Raw genomic sequence first — 17,293 nt, 5'->3', positions numbered from 1 at the left:
TCCTGGGCTCTGGGGTGGGGTATTTTACCAACCTTTGTGGTTTTCTTACACTCCCAGTGCCCCTCTACACACTACACTTGCCTAGGGGGGAATTCACGATTCGCATTCCACTTTCTTAGTATATGGTTTGTGTTGCCCCAAGGCCTATTTCTTCCTATTGCATTCTACAGTATTTTCTATTGTTTGCACTATCTTATGACTATTTACTTACCTGATGTTGGTGTCTAGTGTATATATTCCGTATAATACTTACCTCCAGAAGTAGCATTGCCTCTAAGATAATTTTGGTCTTATGTCACTAAAATAAAGTACCTTTATTTTTGGTAACACTGAGTATTGTCTTTACTTGTGTATAAGTACTGTGTAACTATAAGTGGTATTGCAGGAGTTTTGCATGTCTCCTAGTTCAGCCTAAGCTGCTCTGCTACAGCTACCTCTATCAGCCTAAGCTGCTAGAACACTAGTACATTTCACTAATAAGGGATAATTGGACCTAGTATAAGGTGTAAGTACCTAAGGTACCCGCTACAAGCCAGGCCAGCCTCCTACAACAGCTCACAACCCACAGCCCCACACACCTCAGTCACCATACCCCCAGACACCACCACAACAACCACAGACGCATCCACCACATTTGCTGTTGTTTTTTAATATCTGACTTTGTAGGAAGTGTTGGTCACCCAAGACAAGTGTAGATGTTCACTGTATGGATATGTGGGTGTTGATCCAATTGGGGTGTCATTGCATTGTGTTATGCTTGCTAGGGTAAGTATTTCATCTTGTGTTGGCCAATGTCAGCATGTATGGTGTAGATTTGTCAACTGATATAGATTGTACTTTCGTCTCATGTGCGGGAGGTAGAGTTTTGTTTGTCCACACGTGGAGGGTGTTAAATTGTGGGAGCTTCCTTTGGATTTGACTGACCATATGTCCACTTTGATGTGTGTACCTTACAGCTACATCATCTGGATGTCTGGACCATGCTGTTGCCGTTGTATGTGCTTTCTTGACTTGCACTTACACATTTGGCAGCTAGGCATTTCACTTGGCTCAAATATTGTTTGTCCGTGAGATACATGAAGGGTCAGTTCCTATGCAAATTCTGTTTTAGGGGCATGTGCATAGTGAAATATATCCATGAATGCTCCTAGTGTCGCCATCACTAATATGCAGGTATTGTTTGCATTGTGAGCTTTGGATATTTGTTTCACAACCTATTGTGCGTCCATTCTGTTGCAATGTGGGTGCTGTGTGGGTCCATCGATGAGCAGCACCTGCGGCAGGATGTGTGTGTGATGGGCTCCATGGCAGCACAGGTCATGTAACACTGCCTGCAGGTGAGTTTCTTCCTTTATGCTTTCAGTTTCCACCTGCTGGGATGTGGTGGCTGGACTGCCACGGTCACGCTGGTGGTAGGCAACATCATAATGTTTCCATCTGAAACACCGGCTCCGTCGGCCTTTTTGGCCTGCTTCGCCACCGCAGTGGTCTGCGCTGCCTGGTGGTGCTGGCGGGACTGCAGCAGTCTTTCCCTCTGGGACTGCCATCATCGTAATACTGTGGTCTGACTGCCAAGCAGATGGCGGTCACACCGTGGCCATGGTGGTGCACAAACCGCCAAACTCATAATGCGACCCTTTGTGAATATGTAACATTAATTTCAATAGGTAATATTAATTTTAAAGCAAATCTACATAAGTTCAGGGCAAGCCATATTCATTTAAACTGCAGTCATATTCATTTAAACATGGCTTGTGTTCATTTCAATATTTGCCTAATTCATTTCAAAGCATGTTACATTTATCTCACGGTTTCATTTTCATTTCAAAAAGTGTGATATTCATTTTACAAAATGCCATATAACTTTTGATGTGGGCCATATTAATCTCATCAGGTGTCATATTCATTTCAAAGTGGCTCATATTCATCTTAACATGTGTCATATTCCTTTCTATAAATGTCATTCATTTCAGTGGATGTCATATTCACCTTAACACCTGTCATAATAATTTTAACACGGGTCAGATCCATTTCAACATAGGTCATATTAATTTCAATATATGCAGTAGTTATTTTTCTGTGTATCATATCAATTTCAAAGTACAACATATTCATTTTGACAAGTTTTATTTTAATTTCAGCATTGGTCATATTCAATTTAAGACATGTTGAATTCATTTAGGTGGAGCTCATATTTGTTTCAATGCATGTCATATTCATCTTAGCATGTGTCATATTTCTTTCAATGGATGCTTCATTCATATTGAAACATCTTAATTTTAACATAAATCATATCCATTGCAACATATATCATAATCATGTCAATGTACATCGTATCACTTTCAATGCAAGCCATGTTCATTGTGATAAATGTCATGATCATTTTAATGTTACTTGTATTAATTTTAAAACATTTCAAATTCATTTCAATGAAGGTCATATTAATTTCAACGTAGGTCATTTTCATTTTAACATGTGTTATATTCTTTTCAATCAATGTTAAGTTATTTCAATGGATGTCATATTCATATTAACACTTGTCATATTAATTTTAAGATGCAACTTATCAATTTTAACATATATCATATTAATTTGAATATGTATCATATTAGTTTGAATATGTGTCATATTAATTTCAAGGCGTGCCATATTCATTTTAACAAATCTCATGTGAATTTCAGCTGTGGTCATACTCATTTGAAGACATGTCAACTTAAATTCAATGGGGCTGCATTAATTTCAACACAAGCCATATTTATTTTCAATCATCTCCTATTCATTTCTGTGTGTCTCATATTCATTGCCATCTCAGTAATATTCATTTCAACACAATTCAAATTCAGTGCAACATGTTTAATGTTCATTTCAATATACATTGTATTAGTTTCAATGTGCATTGTTTTCTTTTCAGAATATATTCATTTCAATACTTTACATTATTTTCAATCTGCCATATTAATTTCAATGTATGTCATATTTCTCTTGGCATAAGTCAATCATTTCAAGAAATGCCCCATTCTTTTTGGTGAATATTGTATTCGTTTCAGTTATTGCTTTATTGTTTACAGTAAGGGCCATATTATTTTCAGTATGATTTATATATGTTTCAGTATATTTCTTATTCAATTTGGTGTGCGTGTTATTCATATTAATCACTAAGTAGCATATTCATTCTGCCAGGTTTCATATTTGTTTTGGTTCAATTCAGATTCACTCTGCCAGGTATCATAATTATTTTGACACATAGTACATTCATTCTGGTGTGTGTCATATTCATTTTGCAGCACGCTATGCATTTCAGGAGGTGTCCAATATGAGGAGCTGTAATTTTGACATGAATGGCTTCCCATAACACTCCCCTACACCGTAGTTCAAGGGTGTCTGTGCTGTCTGAAACTTACATTTTTCACTGTAATGGCTACACTTTAAGCTTTTCCCACTTTGTACAATGCAGCATGCAGCGAAGGGGGAAATATTTCTCTATGTTGCACCAGCCTCTAGGACAGTGATATTCAAAGCACAACCCAGAGGCCACATGTGGCGCTCCTGACTTTTACATGCAGCCCCCGAGTGTACACTGGACTCAGCATTAACATTAAAACTATTTTAAATAAACTGCAAGTCTTTATTTGAAGGTTAAATTGAAGTTAAAGAAACGAAGTAATTAGGTTGTCCCGCACCACTTTAGGAACACCTTCATTTTCAAAGTCATCTTGCAGCAAAAGTGTGAAAATATGATCTGGTCTTTTCAAAATTCAAAAAATGTGCATTTCATTAACTTGCAGAACCATTTCACTTCAGTACATGAGATTATATCCGAGCATTGAGGAGTTGTTTTTTTAAAGTGATAGTTTTAAATATGATTTTAGAATTATTTATTATTCCACACTGCCAATAATGCCATAAGTGAACTAAGGGTCAAGTCAGTTTTTCTGTGTACTCTTAGGGTGGCCTGAGTTCCTATTATACATAAACACCATTACAGTTTATTAAATGAAACATAGGAGAGGGTTATATCCAGTGCAGATCATGGAGTCATGTCTTTTGAGGTCCTCTTATATGTGATAATGAAGAAAAAGGAGAGAAAGTGAAACAAAACTATTGCTTAGCATCACACAATTTGGTAAAGTGGGTAAGCTGGGATTACTCCCAGATTTTCTGGTTTCACATTGTGCCATTCAGCCACTAAGTGTTCATGCTTCGCTTCAACTTTACCCACTTCACTGTTTCCCTCCCCCTCGGACCGCCACCCTGCTGGCATAAATTGGGCCCTCGGTCACTTACACAGACCAAACTTTGTGGCCCTTGGAAAAATGTTTATGAATTCCCATGCACTAGGAGGTGTAGAATTGTGGCATTAATACCTCTCTACAATTCATTGTAGGTTAGGATATATGTCAAAACCCTTGGGTGGTTCAATTGGAACACTCATGCACCACCCACAGAGTTCCTCCTGGTTGCAAAGCTACACAAGGCAGTACATTGAGCAACTTTGTATTACTTTAGGTTGCTATCATACACAAATCACAATTTGTTTTAGATTTTAAATCCCATCTTAACCTCTTGGGTGCCTTGGACGAGATGATCTCGTCCAAGGCTACAGTTCCCCTGTGCCTTGGACGAGATCATCTCGTCCATGGCACAGAGGAACTTGGGGGCGCGCTAGCGCGCCCCCCGTGCACCCCCCTTCCCCCCCAAGTCGGGGATGGAAGGGGAAGACCTTCCCCTTCCACCCCCGACCCCCCCACCCCCCCCTGTGACGTCAGCGCGAGCGCGCTGATGTGTCACAGGGGCCTCCCTCATCGCGCTGGAAGCTCTGCTTCCAGCGCGATTGAAAAAGAAATGCAAAAGCATTTCTTTTTCAATCACTTGGGAGGCCCGGAGGGGCTTCAAAGGGAAGGAAAAGTATTTCCTTCCCTTTGAAGTCCCTCCGAGGGTTTCAAAAGCCGGATTGCTTGCAATCCGGCTTTTGAAACCCCACTAGACACCAGGGATTTTTTTTTTTTCTTTGAAATTGACAAAAGGGAGCGACCCCTTGGGCAAGGGTCGCTCCCAGGGGGGGCATTTTTTTGAAAAGGCCTTTTCTGTCCCCCCTGGGGGCAGAAACCTCTAGGCACCAGGGACCATTTTTTTTTTTTTTGTTTCATTTTTTTTTATTGAGGTGGGGAGCGACCCCTTAGGCAAGGGTCGCTCCCCTTGGGGGAAAATTATATTTTGGCCATTTCTGCCCCCCTTGGGGGCAGATTGGCCTATTTTGATGAGGCCAATCTGCCCCCAAGGGGGGTAGAAACCACTAGACACCAGGGATTTTTTTTTTTTTTATTGTTATTGACAAAAGGGAGCGACCCCTTGGGCAAGGGTCGCTCCCAGGGGGGGCATATTTTCGGGAAGGCCTTTTCTGCCCCCCCTGGGGGCAGATCGGCCTACTATTAGGCCGATCTGCCCCCAGGGGGGGCAGAAACCTCTAGGCACCAGGGACCATTTTTTTTTTTTTTGTTTCATTTTTTTTTTTTTTGGTGGGGAGCGACCCCTTAGGCAAGGGTCGCTCACCTTGGGGGAAAATTATATTTTGGCCATTTCTGCCCCCCTTGGGGGCAGATTGGCCTATTTTGATGAGGCCAATCTGCCCCCAAGGGGGGTAGAAACCACTAGACACCAGGGAGTTTTTTCTTTGCGTGAATTTCACGCAAAGGGAGCGACCCCTTAGGCAAGGGTCGCTCCCTGGGGGGGAGGGCAATTTATTTTAGGCCATTTCTGCACCCCCTGGGGGCAGATCGGCCTATTATTAGGCCGATCTGCCCCCAGGGGGGGAAGAAACCTCTAGGCGCCAGGGCAAATTTTTTTTTTGTGTTTTTTTTTTTTGTTCTTTCTTTTTTTTAGAGATGGGGAGCGACCCATCAGGCAAGGGTCGCTCCCCTGGGGGGCAAATTGTATTTAGACCATTTCTGCCCCCCTGGGGGCAGATTGGCCGATTTTAGGTCAATCTGCCCCCAAGGGGGCAGAAACCACTAGGCACCGGGGATTTGTTTTTTGGCGCCAATGTCACGCAGGGGGAGCGACCCCGTAGGCAAAGGTCGCTCCCCGGGGGGGGCAAATTTATTTTAGGCCATTTCTGCCCCCCCGGGGGACAGATCGGCCTATTATTAGGCCGAACTGCCCCCGGGGGGGGCAGAACACTCTAGGCGCCAGGGCAATTATTTTTTTGTGTTTTTTTTTTTTGTTGTTTCTTTTTTTAGAGATGGGGAGCGACCCATCAGGCAATGGTCGCTCCCCTGGGGGGGCAAATTGTATTTAGACCATTTCTGCCCCCCTGGGGGCAGATTGGCCAATTTTAGGTCAATCTGCCCCCAAGGGGGCAGAAACCACTAGGCACCGGGGATTTGTTTTTTGGCGCCAATGTCACGCAGGGGGAGCGACCCCGTAGGCAAGGGTCGCTCCCGGGGGGGGGTGGGGATTGGGGGGGCCAATTTATTTTAGGCCATTTCTGCCCCCCCGGGGGACAGATCGGCCTATTATTAGGCCGAACTGCCCCCCGGGGGGGGGGCAGAACACTCTAGGCGCCAGGGCAATTTCTTTTTTGTGTTTTTTTTTTTTTTGTTGTTTCTTTTTTTAGAGATGGGGAGCGACCCATCAGGCAAGGGTCGCTCCCCTGGGGGGGCAAATTGTATTTAGACCATTTTTGCCCCCCTGGGGGCAGATTGGCCAATTTTAGGTCAATCTGCCCCCAAGGGGGCAGAAACCACTAGGCACCGGGGATTTGTTTTTTGGCGCCAATGTCACGCAGGGGGAGCGACCCCGTAGGCAAGGGTCGCTCCCGGGGGGGGGGGTGGGGGTTGGGGGGGCAAATTTATTTTAGGCCATTTCTGCCCCCTCGGGGGACAGATCGGCCTATTATTAGGCCGAACTGCCCCTGGGGGGGGGCAGAACACTCTAGGCACCAGGGCAATTTTTTTTTTGTGTTTTTTTTTTTTTGTTGTTTCTTTTTTTAGAGATGGGGAGCGACCCATCAGGCAAGGGTCGCTCCCCTGGGGGGGGCAAATTGTATTTAGACCATTTCTGCCCCCCTGGGGGCAGATTGGCCAATTTTAGGTCAATCTGCCCCCAAGGGGGCAGAAACCACTAGGCACCGGGGATTTGTTTTTTGGCGCCAATGTCACACAGGGGGAGCGACCCCGTAGGCAAGGGTCGCTCCCGGGGGGGGTGGGTGTTGGGGGGGCAAATTTAATTTAGGCCATTTCTGCCCCCCCGGGGGGCAGATCGGCCTATTATTAGGCCGATCTGCCCCGGGGGGGGGGCAGAAACCTCTAGGCGCCAGGGGAATTTTTCTTTTTTTTCTTTGTTTTTTTTTTTTAGAGATGGGGAGCGACCCATCAGGCAAAAGTCGCTCCCCTGGGGGACAAATTGTATTTAGGCCATTTCTGCCCCCCTTGGGGGCAGATTGGCTGAGTTTAGGTCAACCTGCCCCCAAGGGGGCAGGAACCACTAGGCACCGGGGATTTGTTTTTTGGTGCCAATGTCACGCAGGGGGAGCGACCCCGTAGGCAAGGGTCGCTCCCGGCGGGGGAGGGTGGGGGTTGGGGGGGCAAATTTATTTTAGGGCATTTCTGCCCCCCCCCCTGGGGCCGGCTGAGCTACAGGCCAAACACCACAGATAGGCACCTTGCAAAAAACACCTCTGTTTTCTGTGAAAAAATATGTTGTGTCCACGTTGTGTTTTGGGCCATTTCCTTTTGTGGACGCTAGGCCTACCCACAGAAGTGATGTACCATTTTTATCGAGAGACTTAGGGGAACGCTGGGTGGAAGGAAATTTGTGGCTCCTCTCAGATTCCAGAACTTTCTGTCACCGAAATGAGAGGAAAAAGTGTTTTTTGGGCCAAATTTTGATGTTTGCAAAGGATTCTGGGTAACATAACCTGGTCAGAGCCCCGCAAGTCACCCCATCTTGGATTCCCCTGGGTTTCTAGTTTTCAAAAATGCACTGGTTTTCTAGGTTTCCTCAGGTGTCGGCTGAGCTACAGTCCAAAATCCACAGGTAGGCACTGCTTTTTATAAAAAAATGTGATGTGTCCACGTTGTGTTTTGGGCCCTTTCCTTTCGTGGGCGCTAGTCCTACCCACACAAGTGAGGTATCATTTTTATCGGGAGACTTGGGGGAACGCTGGGTAGAAGGAAATTTGTGGCTCCTCTCAGATTCCAGAACTTTCTGCCACAGAAACGTGAGTAACATGTGTATTTTTAGCCAAATTTTGAGGTTTGCAAAGGATTCTGGGTAACAGAACCTGGTCCGAGCCCCGCAAGTCACCCCTCCTTGGATTCCCCTAGGTCTCTAGTTTTCAGAAATGCACAGGTTTGTTAGGTTTCCCTTGGTGCCGGCTGAGCTAGAGGCCAAAATCTACAGGTAGGCACTTCGCAAAAAACACCTCTGTTTTTTCCCAAAATTTAGGATGTGTCCACGTTGCGCTTTGGGGTGTTTCCTGTCGCCGGCGCTAGGCCTACCCACGCAAGTGAGGTATCATTTTTATCGGGAGACTTGGGGGAACGCTGGGTGGAAGGAAATTTGTAGCTCCTCTCAGATTTCAGAACTTTCTGCCACAGAAATGTGAGGGACATGTGTTTTTTTAGCCAAATTTTGAGGTTTGCAAAGGATTCTGGGTAACAGAACCTGGTCCGAGCCCCGCAAGTCACCCCTTCTTGGATTACTCTAGGTCTCTAGTTTTCAGAAATGCACAGGTTTGGTAGGTTTCCCTAGGTGCCGGCTGAGCTAGAGGCCAAAATCTACAGGTAGGCACTTCGCAAAAAACACCTCTGTTTTTTTCCAAAATTTAGGATGTGTCCACGTTGCGCTTTGGGGTGTTTCCTGTCGCCGGCTCTAGGCCTACCCACGCAAGTGAGGTATCATTTTTATCGGGAGACTTGGGGAAACACTGGGTGGAAGGAAATTTGTAGCTCCTCTCAGATTCCAGAACTTTCTGCCACAGAAATGTGATGGACATGTGTTTTTTTAGCCAAATTTTGAGGTTTGCAAAGGATTCTGGGTAACAGAACCTGGTCCGAGCCCCGCAAGTCACCCCTCCTTGGATTCCCCTAGGTCTCTAGTTTTCAGAAATGCACAGGTTGGTAGGTTTCCCTAGGTGCCGGCTGAGCTAGAGGCCAAAATCTACAGGTAGGCACTTCGCAAAAAACACCTCTGTTTTTTTTCCAAAATTTAGGATGTGTCCACGTTGCGCTTTGGGGTGTTTCCTGTCGCCGGCGCTAGGCCTACCCACGCAAGTGAGGTATCATTTTTATCGGGAGACTTGGGGGAACGCTGGGTGGAAGGAAATTTGTAGCTCCTCTCAGATTCCTGAACTTTCTGCCACAGAAATGTGAGGGACATGTGTTTTTTTAGCCAAATTTTGAGGTTTGCAAAGGATTCTGGGTAACAGAACCTGGTCCGAGCCCCACAAGTCACCCCTCCTTGGATTCCCCTAGGTCTCTAGTTTTCAGAAATGCACAGGTTTGGTAGGTTTCCCTAGGTGGCGGCTGAGCTAGAGGCCAAAATCTACAGGTAGTCACTTTGCTAAAAACAGCTCTGTTTTCTGTGATATGTCCACGTTGTGTTTTGGGGCATATCCTGTCGCGGGCGCTAGGCCTACCCACACAAGTGAGGTATCATTTTTATCGGGAGACATGGGGGAACGCTGGGTGGAAGGAAATTTGTGGCTCCTCTCAGATTCCAGAACTTTCTGCCACAGAAATGTGAGGAACATGTGTTTTTTTAGCCAAATTTTGAGGTTTGCAAAGGATTCTGGGTAACAGAACCTGGTCCGAGCCACACAAGTCACCCCTCCTTGGATTCCCCTAGGTCTCTAGTTTTCAGAAATGCATAGGTTTGGTAGGTTTCCCTAGGTGGCGGCTGAGCTAGAGGCCAAAATCTACAGGTAGTCACTTTGCTAAAAACAGCTCTGTTTTCTGTGATATGTCCACGTTGTGTTTTGGGGCATATCCTGTCGCGGGCGCTAGGCCTACCCACACAAGTGAGGTATCATTTTTATCGGGAGACGTGGGGGAACGCTGGGTGGAAGGAAATTTGTGGCTCCTCTCAGATTCCAGAACTTTCTGCCACAGAAATGTGAGGAACATGTGTTTTTTTTGCCAAATTTTGAGGTTTGCAAAGGATTCTGGGTAACAGAACCTGGTCCGAGCCCCGCAAGTCACCCCTCCTTGGATCCCCCTAGGTCTCTAGTTTTCAGAAATGTACAGGTTTGGTAGGTTTCCCTAGGTGGCGGCTGAGCTAGAGGCCAAAATCTACAGGTAGTCACTTTGCTAAAAACAGCTCTGTTTTCTGTGATATGTCCACGTTGTGTTTTGGGGCATATCCTGTCGCGGGCGCTAGGCCTACCCACACAAGTGAGGTATCATTTTTATCGGGAGACGTGGGGGAACGCTAGGTGGAAGGAAATTTGTGGCTCCTCTCAGATTCCAGAACTTTCTGCCACAGAAATGTGAGGAACATGTGTTTTTTTAGCCAAATTTTGAGGTTTGCAAAGGATTCTGGGTAACCGAACCTGGTCCGAGCCACACAAGTCACCCCTCCTTGGATTCCCCTATGTCTCTAGTTTTCAGAAATGCACAGGTTTGGTAGGTTTCCCTAGGTGGCGGCTGAGCTAGAGGCCAAAATCTACAGGTAGTCACTTTGCTAAAAACAGTTCTGTTTTCTGTGATGTGTCCAGGTTGTGTTTTGGGGCATATCCTGTCGCGGGCGCTAGGCCTACCCACACAAGTGAGGTATCATTTTTATCGGGAGACGTGGGGGAATGCTGGGTGGAAGGAAATTTGTCGCTCCTCTCAGATTCCAGAACTTTCTGCCACAGAAATGTGAGGAACATGTGTTTTTTTAGCCAAATTTTGAGGTTTGCAAAGGATTCTGGGTAACAGAACCTGGTCCGAGCCACACAAGTCACCCCTCCTTGGATTCCCCTAGGTCTCTAGTTTTCACAAATGCACAGGTTTGGTAGGTTTCCCTAGGTGGCGACTGAGCTAGAGGCCAAAATCTACAGGTAGTCACTTTGCTAAAAACAGCTCTGTTTTCTGTGATGTGTCCACGTTGTGTTTTGGGGCATATCCTGTCGCGGGCGCTAGGCCTACACAAACAAGTGAGGTATCATTTTTATCGGGAGACTTGGGGGAACATAGAATAGCAAAACAAGTGTTATTGCCCCTTGTCTTTCTCTACATTTATTCCTTCCAAATATAGGGGTGTGTGTAAAAAAGACATCTATTTGAGAAATTCCATGTAATTCACGTGCTACTATGGTCACCCCGGAATTCAGAGATGTGCAAATAACCACTGCTCCTCAACACCTTATCTTGTGCCCTTTTTGGAAATGCAAAGGTTTTCTTGATAGCTATTTTTTACTCCTTATATTTCAGCAAATGAATTACTGTATACCCGGAATAGAATGAAAACGCACTGCAGGGTGCAGCTCATTTATTGGCTCTGGGTTCCTCGGGTTCTTGATGAACCTACAAACCCTATATATCCCCGCAACCAGAGGAGTCCAGCAGACGTAACGGTATATTGCTTTCGATAATCTGACATTGCAGGGAAAAGTTACAGAGTAAAAAGTAGAGAAAAATTGATGTTTTTTTCACCTCAATTTCAATATTTTTCTTTTTCAGCTGTTATTTTCTGTAGGAAACCCTTGTAGGATCTACACAAATGACCCCTTGCTGAATTCAGAATTTTGTCTGCTTTTCAGAAATGTTTAGGTTTCTGGGATCCAGCATTGGTTTCATGACCATTCCTGTCATCCTGTCACTGACTGGAAGGAGGCTGCAAGCACAAAAAATTGCACAAATGGGGTATGCCCCAGTAAAATGCAAAAATTGTGTTGAAAAATTGGGTTTTTGGATTCAAGTCTGCCTGTTCCTGAAAGCTGGGAAGCTGCTGAGTTTAGCACCGCAAACCCTTTGTTGATGCCATTTTCAGGGGAAAAACCACAAGCCTTCTTCTGCAGCCCCTTTTTCCAATTTTTTTGAAAAAAACGAAATTTTCACTGTATTTTGGCCAATTTCTTGGCCTCCTTCAGGGGAACCCACAAAGTCTGGGTACCTTTAGAATCCCTAGGATGTTGGAAAAAAAGGACGCAAATTTGGCTTGGTTAGCTTATGTGGACAAAAAGTTATGAGGGCCTAAGCGCGAACTGCCCCAAATAGGCAAAAAAAGGCCTGGCACAGGAAGGGGAAAAGGCCTGGCAGCGAAGGGGTTAATAGTTTATATTGTCTTTATGTTAAAAATATAAAGCAAACCTGAAGCAACCTTTATAAATCTGGGCAATCAAGTGAGCAAAGTGTCTGGAGAGAGGCTGCTCTAAATACAAAAATTGACTCAGTCATACTTACTAATAGAACATTTTTGAAAAGTCCATTTGGGCCCTTCTGCACCACATTGTTGTAGCTAGTCGGTTGTTTTCTCCTGAACAGTAAAACCGTCCACAGCTTGACTCAACACTCTCTTCTACCAACACTTCTTCATGTATTACCAATGTCCTGCTCTATTTGGTGCTGTAAATTATTTGTTTCCCAATTAGTCATTATATCCCTTGGTGAGTTGTGGAGATGGGAGAACATGTTTTTCTATTACCAAGCAAGCAATTCTCAGACTTCCATTGCTCTCCTCCTCCTGCTTTCTTAAGCCCTCATTGCGAGTAAGCTGGAAGGGGAAATAGCAGGTGGGTCTGGGAACACTGGTCCCTTTACCACACTTGGCTTCCATTTTCCATGGACATTTTCACATTCCAATGTTCTAATATCAGTGTTCTCCCTCTGAGAGCAATTGAAAAATGCCAGCAAACCCACATGTACTTTAGCAGGTGTAGAAACACATCAGATTAAACTGTCCCTGGTAATCCCATGCTTGTTATTATGATTTTACTACTGAGTATAGACCCCAGAATATTGTGGTACATGAATATTGAGGACAGAATATGTAGGGACAAAATATAGAAAAATAAGTACATGCTTAGATGGACTTGTCCTAACTCCACAGATATATACCTTGAAGATATATTTACTGTGAAGGTGTATACATGGAGAGGAAGGTATAGAAAATCTAGACTTAGATAGATGTCTATATTTTATTTTTGATATTCTGTCCTTGATGTGGTGTCCACTTCATAGGCTATTGATGATATTCAGAATGCACACCATCATAACTGGATGTGAAAACATCAGGTCACTCAGAATCGGTAAGTATAGTAAGTATCTGTTCCACCAGCTGCCTTCTGGCCAGCAGGAATGAGCGATATAAGCCGTCACTATGTACGTTTCTGAGTCTATTTGCATAGCTCTCAGCCCTGCTTATAATGCCACAGTTCGAAATGACTGTACTGACAAAACCAACAATTGAGGGGGAGTTCAGCTTTCCACCCAAACTCTGAATTGATCAAAAGATACAAAGGCCCATATTTATACTTTCTTAGTGTCACATTTGCGTAATTTTTTGACGCAAATGTGGCACAAACTTACCAAATATAATTGTATTTTGTAAGTTTGTGCCTCTTTTGCATCAAAAAATGACACAAATGCGGTACTAAAAAAGTATAAATATGGGCCAAAATACTTTATCTCTGAAGAGTAGCCAAATGAAATTCATTCACATATTCAGGGGCACTTTTTGTGAAGATTCACCTGGCAGAATATACCACAGTGATTGACTGTAGACCTGATCCTGCATCTAAGTTAAACAGAAAGTCAGTATTTAGTTAATTATATATATATATATATATATATATATATATATATATATATATATATATATATATATATATATATATTGTTCAGGAGCAATGATTCAAATAAGGCAAAGGGGAGTGTGAATTCGGTACTGGACACATGTAGAAATTGCAATTGCACAGAAGTCAGTGAAAAGCTCACATTGCTTAATGTAGCTTTACATAGGGTGACGGTGATACGTGGACAGACAGATTATGTTTAGGTCTGCCCTAGTGACAGCTTTTGCTGTATCATCACCCCCTCTTCATTCACATGTCGCTTCCTGTCACCACAGCATACGGGATAGTGCAGCTGGTCAGTGATGGCATTTTGCCTGATCACATGTGCACATTTAGCAAAAAGAAGTGCACATCAGCATAAGATCTGAAAGGCCTATATTTTACTTTGCCAATGCCATCACATTTTCATCCTTTATTCTGTTTTGATTTTTCTATGGACCAATGCCTGCTTAACTGATGCCTTTAGGCTACAAAAAAAGAAAAGCCAATAGTGCCTTTTCTTTGTGCCAAGAACTATCATACGTGCTAGGACACACCCACACTGTTTTATTGTATTCAATTATATGTGATGGGTATTTTTGTTTGCTTTAACATTTTTATTCCAATCATTTGGTTGCCACTCTTGGGCACGAGCATGCTTTGTTTTTTTATTTTTATTTTTGTGGCTTAAATGTTAAATGCAAAGTAAAATAAAAAGTGAACCATTGCATCAGCTTGCCCAAAACAGACCTATTTGCCAACGCTTGTTTTGTTGGGTAAGGATTCTCGACCCATCCCGAGCTATTTCTATATTTTCCTACCTTTTTATCTGGTTCTTCATACACTTCAGTGATTCATTAGTAGGTGGTGAGATTACTATCAAATTAATGAAAGAAGATATCTACTCTATTCAATCATTAAGCATTCTGACAATGTAAGAAAACATTCCTTTTTTTGCCAAAACTATTGGTAGCAAATGCACTTCCAACTAACAGTTTTCAAATTTACTGGATACTTTGAGACTTTCGGGGCTGTTGGGGAGAACATATCTTTTTTCCCTCTATCTTGACATGAAGGACTTTACTAGTCTATTGCCCTGATGAAAAGTGGGTCATGAAATTCCAATGCCTGCGCAAAACATGTAACTTGGAGCTTACCACACTCTTGTAAATTCTTCCAGGTTTTAAATGTATTAGCTCTGGTGGTGCAGTGTGCCAGCCCATATTTACAAGGCCAAGCAAAGTCACTTTGCATGGCTTTTTATGGCCTTGTAAATAAGGACCCCCCTCAAGCATATCACTGCATGAATAATGCATTCGGTGGGAGTTGCTTTGGGTGTTTCCACGCAACACCCCTGGAACACTAAGGAGTCTGACATATTCACAGAGTAACAAGTCTGGGGATACGTCAGATTCCTATGCCACCTCATAGGTGGCATAAGAATGATGCAACGGGAAGAAATATCTTTATTTCTCACTGTTTCTTCCTCTTTCTATATGTCCTGCACTCTGCAGCACACATAGAAAGAGGAAAACACCACTTGCAATTGTTTTTGTGTAGGTAGGTGTCCTTTCCTGCACAAAAACAATTATCCCCACACTGCAGACACCCTTACACCAAGGTGCAAGGATGCCTGAATTGGAGTGGGCAGCAATTTGTGCACCAGCACAGGGGGAGAGGACAGAAATGCGCTGTATCTTGTAGATATTGAGCATTTCTGCCCTTTCCCGTTGGCGCAGGGCAGCGCAGCAAGGCACTTGTTGCCCTTCCCTGCTCCATTGGCCTCGTAAATGAGGCCCTTGTGCCCATATTTTTGGGCTTTTGATGCAAGGCAGCGCAGCAAGTCACCTTGCTGCGCTGCTCTTCATCAATGACAAAGGGCAGGAATGTGCTGTGTTTAAGCAATGTGTTGTATTCCTGTCCTTTCACACAGCACTGGTGATGTTTTGGCAGCCTAGCGCCAATGCAGGCACCTTTTTTTCATTTCCACTTTTTAGCAAAAATAAATTTACAACATGGAGAAACATAAAAAAACATTGCATCCCCTGTTCCTGCAATCTGAACATGGTACAAGGGTGTCTGCATTGTATGCAGGATTGTTTTTGTACAGGAAGGGGAACCTTCTTGCACAAAAACAATCCTGTGAGGCTCTTTTTTTGTGCGGCAGAATGCATCACATAGAAAACACCGAAGAGAAATAAGAACATTTCTTCTCTTTTCCCCTCCTCGGGGGAGGTGTAAGTATTTGGCACATCCCCAGATTTACAAGCTCTTGTAAATCTGGGGATGCATCAAAATCAATGGGTGTTGTGTGGAAACACCCCCCACAAAGCCCATGGAATGCCTCCCTTGTGCAGAGTAAGACAATGCAGCAACTTGCGCTGCTTTGCCTTTCTCCATATCTATGAGGTCATTCAAAGCAAAGAAAATTGGCTTTGCGTGGATTCATTGATGGAGTTGAAGGTTTGCACTGCTGATGCATCCCAAAAAGTGATGCAACAGTGTTACAAGGGGCTCATAATTATGCCCCTTAGTTTGAAATATTATGCCCCATTTCCAAGTTTACACCCGAACTAGGAGGTACTTACTCGGTCAAGTATATATATCATGTCCCTCTGCGCAGATTGCGATCATGGTCTATAACTTTATCTTTGTCCAGATAAGTCTTACAATTCCTACCTTCAGGTCACTTTGAATCTTTCTAAAATGGATACTGACAATGGTAGCAAGAGGTACCATTCTTAACATAATATGGAATCAAGGTGAACCGCTTTCGTTAGTACTACACAATGAAGAATAGATGAGTGGGTGTAGACTCTCACAGCTCCATACTTTTCTCCTAGGAATACACAGAAAAGAGGACTTCATTGCATCCTCTTGAAAATGTAGATGCTGAGTGCTCATCAGTGTGAGATATCACTGTATCATAGATCCACAGATGATCAACTACAAGACAAGAGGAATGATTCAGAATTCAAGGCTGCATTGCTTTTCTGGGAGATCCCAGCATCAAAGCCAGTGCATTGTATGGTAGACTAAATATTGGAAATGGACAGGGAAAGCACATCAGTAAGGGTCAAGTTGATTTGTGATTATAGAGAGAATAGCAGAAGGCAAAAGCAACTTAATGAGTGGTCACTTCTAGTCACAATACCAGGGAACATTTGGTGGTATTTGACAATGTAGAGAGAACAAAGCACAGGTGGCCCATGTCTTACTTGATCTAACAGAGAAGATGACTGAGAGATGCAGGAGATGGGCAAACATTGTTTCATATGAGAACTCAGATGATAATGAGAATAAATAATGGGCAGACCGACTGGTGTCCATAGTCTGTGCGAAAAAGAACAATGGTTCCATGGGTCTCATTCGAGTACTGAAACAAGGGTATTCACCTAATGAACCCTCGTAGTTCAAGTATTTGTTTCTGAAAATTCAAAACTTTATTGAAAAGATCCTTTTATATCCAGGAGGTAGATGTTTTTATAATACATTGGTGCAGACAGTGCAGTGCTCCTAGGAGCAATGTTGTGAATA

Source organism: Pleurodeles waltl, chromosome 5, assembly GCF_031143425.1.
Source record: "Pleurodeles waltl isolate 20211129_DDA chromosome 5, aPleWal1.hap1.20221129, whole genome shotgun sequence".
NCBI lineage: Eukaryota > Metazoa > Chordata > Amphibia > Caudata > Salamandridae > Pleurodeles > Pleurodeles waltl.
The sequence above is the reverse complement of the archived record's forward strand: the minus strand, read 5'-3'. Positions refer to the sequence as shown.